Source organism: Stegastes partitus, unplaced genomic scaffold (genome assembly GCF_000690725.1).
Source record: "Stegastes partitus isolate 25-593 unplaced genomic scaffold, Stegastes_partitus-1.0.2 Scaffold50, whole genome shotgun sequence".
NCBI lineage: Eukaryota > Metazoa > Chordata > Actinopteri > Pomacentridae > Stegastes > Stegastes partitus.
The window spans coordinates 976242-982390 of NW_007577781.1; positions in this window are offsets into that span (position 1 = coordinate 976242).

Genomic DNA, 6149 nt, shown 5'->3' on the forward strand with positions numbered 1-6149 from the left:
GGTTCCGGTCTATGGCGACTTTCTGTTACATTCATTTTGATTGTCTATCAGTGGGAATCCCCGTATGTGAACAAGTGATTCAGTCATGAAATAAATTATGCAAATAATATTTATTGCATACAGGGTTCTCGCCAGCGTCATAACAGAGTAACGACCGGTTACGCTGCTGCCTGAAAAACTTTCGCTGCAAATTGGGCCTTTACGTTGTTTTCAAGGGTACGTAACGGGAAAATATTTCACAACAAGCGCAGATGGAGCTACACTACAGTTGTCTTTGCTGCTAACGCTGCTGTTCGCTAGCGTAATCGCCGCTACCCATTAGCAGCAGCAAAGACCCACCCCCCAATGACGACATCCCCCCGCTGCCGCCAACTTCTCGGCATTCTCGGAATCCTGGCGAGGACCCTGGCATATAGGCATATATATCGGGGTTCCGGGTGCCCCCCAGTGGTCATGGTCTGCAACTCCTCCCGGTGTGGACGGCCCCAGTTGGTAGCGTTTTCCATGTACCTCAGTGCCATGCCATGTCTCCCTACAGTCAGGGATGAGAGAGTGAGTGTGTGTCTGTGTGCGTTTGTATGCGTAGCCATATGTGTGTGTATACATGGAGGGTGGGGGCGACGGGTTTTCTTGTCTTTTTTTGACAATGTTTTTAATGCTGTAAAGCACTTTGCGTTGCTCCATGTATGAAAAGTGCTATATACATAAAATTTGATTTGATTTGATATTCCTAGTAGTTAAAGCCAAAGTTACTTAGTGTTGAAAGGGTTAACTGCACTGAATGCGTTCACATTGTTGAGATCAGATGACATGTAATCCCCAAATCTGTTTACCAGACTCATCATACTGCTGCTTCTATCTTCAAGTCAATTCTTCATGATTTGGTTTAAACTCTTGTATAGGTCAGCAGCATATTGGATCTGTCTTGTAATTCACCCGCTACTTGTATACACTGGTCGCCCTTTTGTTTATCCATTCAGCCTTTAATCCATCCATCCAGCCTTCTATCCTTTATGCAAGCCCCTCGGTGCACATGAGCAGAAGTCCTGGGATCATCTCACATGAACACATCAGCAGACTTGCTTTCCCGCATGCACCAGGAACATTTGTGTACATACATGCATTTCAGTTTGTGAGAAAGAGAGAAAACATGCGTTCAGATGCTGGGCTGTGTTACACGTGTGTGTTCCAGAGAAAGAAGCATGCGTAGGAGGGTGGAGGGCACGAGCAGCAGAAGATTAATGAAAGAGAAAAAACAAGTCTTTATCCTGGACAAATAAACATTGCAAACAAATAAAGAAATCATCATTTCATGCAAGAAATGCATTCAGGAAAGGGCATTGGAGGACATTGGAGCTGCTCTACTAAAAGCAATAATCTGTTCTTTCTGCTTATTTTTTCTCTCTCTCTCTATCTCGCTGTCCTGCTTTTGAATCTAACAAGGCCTTTGTTGGAATTCCTATACATTCCCGAGAATGTTGTTTCATTCTGATGTATTTCTAGAAAACTGGGGCCTTTTCCAGAATGCAGGTTTAGTAGTCGGACTCTAACCCTTGAGTCTGACTGATGCCGAAAATGGGAATCACTGATTTTTTTTTTTGCTGCAGAACAGCTGACTAGAGTTAAATCAGTCAACTATGACTGTATTCAGCTGTAACCTGATGGGTACTAAACAACAACTGAAGATGAAAACAAAGATCAGAAACATAAGGCATGAACTCATTCATACACCTGCAACTGTAACCTTATATTCCAATCTAAGCACTGATTTTAGTGATTTAGTGATTTTTAGATACCTACCTTTAGACACACAGTTATTACCAGTATCTTAACATGTATTAGGTAACATCTTAGTACGTAAAATGGTTAAAATCAAGTAAGACCTCCACCTTTATTCAAAAACTCTCTTTAAATTGGGTTTAGTCCAACTTTAACCCAGAAAATTCTTGGACCCATACCATAAACTCAACAGAAAGTCTGCCATTTTGAAAAAACTATGCAATTTTTGTGCTTTTTGCCATTTTAAAAATCTGTCTCCTCCTAGGGGTTAACTCCTATATACCTCAAATTTGGCCAGCACATACAACAGGGCTTGGTGATCAAAAGTTATCAAAACGCTCCACAAAAGTCTGAGGCAGTGGCGGCCCTCTGAATTGTGATGATTCGCCATCACAAAGGAAGCATGTCTAACGACCCTGTACATTTAATCTGCCTAAAACTTTACATAATTGATCATCTACTATGGCCAGCACGTTTCACCTACATCCATGAAATTTACAAAACAAAACAACAACTTAAGATGAAAATTAGGATCAAAAACATAAGGCATGAACTCATTCATACATCTGCAAATGAAAATTCTTGGCAATTTTTTGAAATCCTGAAGTGAAAAAAACTAAATAAAAATCTCCAAAGTCAGTCAGTAACACCTCCACAACCGTAAAGCCAAAATGAGGAACAATGGGCTCTACAGATAAGAGACACTTGGGAGAAATTTGAAATACAGCTCGTCTACTTGTTCTCATCACCAGGCTAAAGTGAGATTTGAAAAACAGCAGCAGTAAAAGCTGACATTTTTACTTCTGCATAATCAAAACAGTAAATTACCCAACGGGTCAGTAAACGTTGATGTCATTGAACCTGTTTATTCTTAACTGCAATGTTCAAAGGACTGATACAAGAGAGATAACGCACAGCGATCCGTTTAAATCATGGTCGTAATATCTGGCTTCTTTATTGAATGTGCAAAGTTTTGCAAACTTCTAAAAATGGCATCTGTTTGTGTTTTGATAACAGGTGGAGCGTTGTCCTTGTACAAGGCTGATACAGTAATACAAAATAAATAATAGACACCCCTACACTGGTAGATAATATAGTTTATGATTCATTAAATCAAAAAAAAAAGAAAAATATCTTACTGTTGTTTACTACAATTGGATTAAATTCATTCGTATAACAGCCTCTGCCACCTCCAAGTCTTTTCTTCCAGTTTCTAGTCATAAATCCTGCAGGACTGTGGTGTTTATTGACATTTCTTTTTTGTTGTGCTTCTGTTCTGTCATCAGATAAGTCCACACTAAACATACACTCCAGTGATTTGATCTATGACTTCAATACAGCAGCCCAATAAATACTGTAACCTCGATTCATGGGCGACCTTTATGTCCTTCCATCAAATCGCTGTTTACTGCTTGTTGACAACAGCAGATCTGTCGATGAGAACACCCGTGCAGCTTTATTACAATACAACATGAGTACCGAAGATAGCCAAAAATGTCAAATAAAGGTTTTGCCCTGAAGACCAGCTGTAACCGGCCATGTTTGTCTCGGAAGTCGAAGACACATGTTTGATTCCCCCTGCAGTACTCCGGGTAACAAATAAAGGTCACACACAACTCTTACACTTTATCTTCATTAAAATATTATCACGCAAGAATTTATGTGACATTTCAACTCAGGGAGAAGCCTGTTGTGCCTCAACTCACAGCTGATCAGGAACATTTCCTGAATCACTGCTCTACCAGTGGTAGGAAATACAGCAGACGTGTATATTTTTACCTCCGTTTTGTTAGGTTATACACAAAAACTATGTGGTTAGGTTTAGAGGAAAACTAGGACCAGGATGAGGGGTTACAACTGTCATAGTGGTAGTAAATGTGGGTAGATTATTGAATATTTATAGTTAAAAGGAATGACTGTGGGTTTGAAACAGGAAACAAACTGTGGTCCATCCACCTGTCTGTTACCTTTGCACTGGTTTATCCTGTGAAGGGTTAAGAGACGCTGCTTAAACCGTGGTCACCGGTGTTAAAAGTCTAATGTTTTGTTGACCTATCCGTTGACCCTGACCTCCTCCCTATGTGGCCCGTACGCATATATATGTCTGTCTTATGAATGCATTAGCATAACAGCTCCTCCCCTAGTGAGAGCGCTAGAAGATGCTCTGACAATGACACATAACAAGCTATAATAAGCTACTTGCAGAAACAGTCTATGGCAGTGGTCCCCAGCCTTTTTTGCACCAGAGAGTTTTAAGCAAGACCATTTTCTACGGACCGGTCATTGCGCACATAACGTATAATAATCGTCTCTTCTTCTAAAAAAGTGTCATAAATGAATAAAATTACTTTTTATTGCTAATATATATTGACTTTTTCTTCTATCTCAACATCGAGTCTCTCCCTCTTTTTAAAGAAGCTCGCCAGAGAAGTTTGCTTTTTATTAATTTAAAATAATTTTGTTTAACGGCCGGGCATGAAAACTGACAGAGTCAGGTGCAGGAAACAAGGACAGACAGACGTGATGGAAGGACGAGCCAGTCACTTTTGAAAATAAAACACCCTGTAGACTCTGCCGGAAATAAAATAAACCAATTAAACATTTTTATTCTTTCTGTGCGGCTCGGTACCAAATGACCCATGGCCCCAGTGGTTGGGGACCACCGTCTAAGGTGTTGATTCTTCTGTCTTACAAACACCTTGTATCACACAGCATCCATCTACATGCTGATGTGTACTCTACAACCAATTATGTTTGTTCACCACCAGTTCTCCTCGGTGTACTTTTGCATAGTTTTTTTTTTAAGGTACTTGGCAGGTACGCTGTGTCTTGATGAAACTTGATGAACTGTCTGAGTGTCGTCTGTCTTTTCACGTGACCCCAGACCGACTCTGTTGAGATCAGGACTCCGCTGAAGCCAGATCATCTGTTGCAGGTCTCCTTAATCTATTCCATCCTTATGATTGGCTATATGTTTTGGTAGTTGTCATACCACAGAACAAATTGGGGACCATCCCAACACCTCCCTGATGAGCAGACTATTAGTTCCAGTCAAATTCCCACTTTCATTTGCAGACATGCAGCCTTAACCCTCAGCAGAACCTTCACTCTGCTTCACTGCTGCCTGCACAGACCCACCTTTGCATCATTCTTGCATCATGTCCCATTATTGACTCATCAGTCCAAAATATCTGCTGCCATTCTTCTGCAGCCTTGTGTTTCTTCGCCTGTGAAAGTCACTTAGCTTTGTTCCCACATAGCCGAAATATCTACTTGGCTGCAAATCCTCAGTATAGACCACTTTTGAAGAGACCTCTCCAGACTGTGTGGGTGGACCAGCTGCTGGACACCTACCAGTTCCAAAGCTAGATGGAAGTTCATCTGCCATGCAAAGCATTGTGCTTCCTGTCGCCTGTTTCTTGCGTCTGAAGAGGAGCTTGGTCAATCCATCTGCCAGAGATTTTTAAGTGAAACTATCACCACTTTAGCAACCTCGCCTTTTCAGTCTGGCTGTCCCTGCCTCATTTGTATCCCTCCTGCTGAGCTGTTTCAGTGTAAATTAAAGATTTGAATTGGCACCTGTTTGGTGTAATGGTCTCTCCAAAAAGTGACACAATTACAGTCATTTTGTGAGACAATTCCTCAAAGTTTGTATTGTATGTAACTGAAACATTCTGGCTCAAACCAAACAGAAGCTCTCTTTACTGTGCATTGGTTTGGTTTGCAGGATTAAAGACAAGCGTTCTTTTGTTTTTTTTTCCCTCTCCAACCTGCTTCATTTGTCCCTATATGATAATGCATGATTCAGGGTAGCATTCTCAACATCAAACACAATTCTTTACACTTTTGTTTAGGAAATTACAAAAAAATCAGACATTTCAGTATCCAGCATTAAGCAACTGTTTATCTACACGTCTCTCTTTTAAAAAAAAAAAAAAAAGCAGGCTTTCCTTTCTATTTTTCTGGCTCAGTCTGTCTGTGCATGCATCCATGTTCAGGTCTCTCAAGCAGAAGATTAAAAAATACAAAAACAGTTCTGCATTCATGCCTGTAAAGCTCTTCTGTGTCCCTGTGTGAATAAACAAAAAAAAAAAAAAACTGGAAGCACACACACATGCAGAGCCTTCCTTGTAAGTTAGAGCTTCTTTCCAGCTCTCACACACACGAGGAACAAAGCCCGTGTCGCCGCGTCCTTTTCCTCTGCGTTGTGACCGATTTGAGGACCACGGCATAAATAAGAAACTATTTCATTACGCATGTATGAATGAGGGAAGCCTATGGAGATGATGGAAGATTACTGCCTCGTGAATGACAATACAGTAACATAAAAAAAAAGTTTATCCTAAAATAACTTTTCCTGCGTTATGCAT